Source organism: Apteryx rowi, unplaced genomic scaffold (genome assembly GCF_003343035.1).
Source record: "Apteryx rowi isolate R43461 unplaced genomic scaffold, aptRow1 scaffold_712, whole genome shotgun sequence".
Taxonomy (NCBI): Eukaryota; Metazoa; Chordata; class Aves; order Apterygiformes; family Apterygidae; genus Apteryx; species Apteryx rowi.
In genome coordinates, this window is record NW_020450997.1 from 238,923 (window position 1) to 242,400 (window position 3,478).

At 45.5% G+C, this 3,478-nt stretch overlaps 1 protein-coding gene across 1 annotated transcript in view; it reads right to left on the minus strand.

Moving 5' to 3' along the window:
• The window catches only part of BORCS5 (BLOC-1 related complex subunit 5), an 84,680-nt gene that overhangs the window by 80,734 nt on the left and 468 nt on the right, over positions 1 to 3,478 (minus strand). The window lies entirely within an intron of this gene.

The window sequence follows — 3,478 nt, forward strand, 5'->3', positions numbered from 1 at the left end:
GCCCGCGGCCGCCAGCTCCACCCGCACACGGCGCTTCCGGGGCCGGCAGCAGCGGCGTCTGCGCCCGGGTCATCGCGAGGCCGAGCCCCGCCCACAGGGGGCGGAGATTCTCTTAAAGGAGCGGGTTCCTTAAAAAAGGTGGAGGCTTGCATTAAAGGGGCGGTGCTTCGCGGCTGCTCCCCGGCAACGGCCCCCTCCCCAGCGGCAGGGACGGACCGGCGGCGATCTCGTCGTTTAATTATATTAATTGATTACGGAGGTCAGGTTTTTTCGACCGCACGATTTAACGCAAAGCGAGCAAGGCCCCCAAATGTTAGGGCCCGTATCCCTAATAAAAACGTGCAATCGACCTATATAATGACTTTTTGGGGGTGGGGTGAGTTTGTTTGCTTTTTTTCGCCCATGCGCCGGAATACAGCACTGCCTTTTGAGAACCGAAGTGCCTGTGTCCGCGTTAGATAACCAAACAGCCAGTAACGTGCAGGAAACAGCCCTCTGTGTTTACCACGGTGGCAGGAATGAGATAACAGCCACCCAGACCAAAAGCTCACCAGAGACTTAGGTTAAGGAGGGGGGGGGGAAAAAAAAAGCAGCAAGAGGAGAAGGAAACGTACTTTGAGGCTTCAAGCTTACTGTTTTTGTACCTGGCAATCAAATCGGTAGTGAAGCCGGGTGGTTGTCCCTGACTCTGTTCCCTCATGAATCTTCAATTCCTAACCCTTGAAAAAAGGGATTGTCTGTAGATATAAAGCAGTGCCTCTTTGCAAGCTCTGCATTGAACTCAGCATTATCTGTCTTGGCTGCCTTTACTGCTTCCTGCCAAGATTTAATTAAACATAAAAATGATCCTTCTACCTTGCGGGAACTGCACGTTCACTGCTACTCGGATGAGGCCTACAGGGAGAAAATGCCAATCCAACACCACTTTGTACAGTGGTACGCTGCTCCACGTGGCTTTGTACCCTAATAATACTACATCTTTCTTTCATCTACCTGAACAGCTGCTTAATTCCTGCTAAAAGAGCAATCTTAAGTAGTTTCAAAGCAGTGTAATTATTTTTTTTGAAAAATAAATTATTGTTGGCGCAGTTCAGTTTACAGTCTTGAGCTCTGTATCTGCAAATATTCACACATATGATTTAAATCACACCCATGAGTAGTCTCCGTGGCTTTTCAGGAATGACTTGCAGTGTGTACAGATGAAGATGTGTGATGTGTGCAGGATTAGAACCTGACCGGTGCTTGTCATAATGTCATTTGACCTCATCCATCAAGCTCGAACAAATTTTAAAATTAGCTCCATTGGATCAGCATTATTAGCTTTGGTTAACTTCGCTTCCACCTCTAGATAATCATTTGTAACGTACACTTTGCTCCTCTCTGAGGTGTTTTCATTTATTGTTGTGAAGGTGTGACTTTGTGTATGTCACCACCCCTGGAAAAGTTTTCAATTTACCTATCAGTCAATGTATATGTCTGTCACATGGAGTTTTATGATTGAAAACGTTATTAAAATAAAGGTGTATTGTGTCAGTTGTGTAAATGAATTATTTATTTTGCCTCTAATGTGGCCATAAAACAAGTGGTGTCCTGCCACTTGTACCTAAGTTACTGTACTTGAAACTACACAGAGTATACAGTTGTACATATACCTACATAAGAATATATAAATCTGACACAGTATTAGCAAGGCTCAAGCAACATAAGGGCCTTTTTTTGAGCTTCTTCCAACTCAGGAGATTGCAAGGGTCCTGCCTAATGCACAGCCCAGGCAATATTTGTGCTTGCTTTTAATATTCATTCCCATGGTTCATGCACTGTGCGATATGGTTAATGTGTGACATTTTTAAGTGTTCACATTCTTTTACAGTTTTTTTTTTAATCAGAGAAAATAATTTCACCAGTTTACCAAGTTTACCAGAAAAGGGAAGCATGGCTACCAAAATCATTCCTCCACAGCTCCAAGAAATAGAAATACATGTTTTCACCAAAAAAAAAAAAAAAAGCTGAGATCCTCATTTGCTCATATATTACCAGCAGCTGAAAACTTCAGAAAAGCAGCAAGAATGTAAGAATCACAACAAAGCATTAGGAATTGATCAAAATTGTCCATTTTATGTGCAATGAGATGGTGGCTTCAGCCTAGCTCTTACAGCGCACACGTCCATATAAAAGCCAGCTCCCAGCTGCCTTAACAAAGGAGACAGGGACTGATGGGGCATGAAGAATCAATGAGCCGTCCATCCCTTGGCACAGGCCTGTCACCCGGGACAGGGCACGGCAGGCAGCAGGTCAGCATGAAGCAGGACGTGTTGCTGTCACCAGGGCTACACCATTCCTGCAGAGGATCTTTGACATGCCTCCAAGAACCAAGAAATCATACTTAACATCCAGGAAACTGCAGCCCAGAGGTTTATGTGACTTTCCTTAACTTTTACGGCAGGTGTCTGCAAGAGACAGGACCAGACTCCCTATTTGCTTGATTCTACTCCAACATTGTAAAGCTACAATATGTAAAATAACCTGCCCTTTGGTCTTTTGTTTTGTAAGGGTCCACCCCCAAAAGGAAAATTCCTTTCACTTACAGGCAACTCCTACAAATGGCTGGTGCTCTGCAAGGTGCAAAGCATATTAAACTTGCTAGATTAAGTCCATGACCTTGACACTATCAAGGTGATCAGAACATAGGTGTGTGTAACACAGAGGGTGACTTGTTCAAACTACCAGGGAGCATGAGATTCCTGAACAAGAAGAAATATATTTAACAGCCCTCTCATTCCTCACACTATTTTCTCTCCGGGCTGCTTTTACTCCTAAACACCGTCCTAAAAATAAATAAATAAAAAATAAATAAAGGAATGGAAAATTTCCAAGTAGAAAGCATTACTGAAGCAAACAATTGAACTAAGGCAGTTCGGAAAAGCATGTCTACGACGTCAGTCCAAACTCCCAGCAGATAGGCACGTATATACGACTCCTATTCAGCAAATACTACGCGCTTAACTTTGCGATGATTTGAACAGGCTCACTCAGGCAGCAAACTCAATGCTTACACAGGCACTTGAATATGCGCATCTACGTGTACACATAAAATATGCACCATACAGTGTTGCGTGCACAGCATGCAGGATATGCATACCAACTGCTTTCATTATAGCCTCAACAAGTGGGTGCAAGTTGGAGAAGATGTACAGGTTTAAATAAAAAACACACACACACACACACACAAACATAAATATGAATAGTTTCAGCAGAGCTTTTTTTTTTCTTTTGCCCAGACCCACTCTCTGCTGACAACGAGCCGGGCACCCCGCACGGAGCAGCTGCAAGCCCCGCATAGCCCCGTCCGCCCATACGGCGCGGGGCCGTCACCGCTGCCCGGCCCCACGGAAAGCCACCGCTGCTGCGGGCCAGCGGCGGGCCCCTCTCCGGCCGGGCACCGCGGGGCCGCCCGGGGCCTCCTCCCGGACGCGGCGGC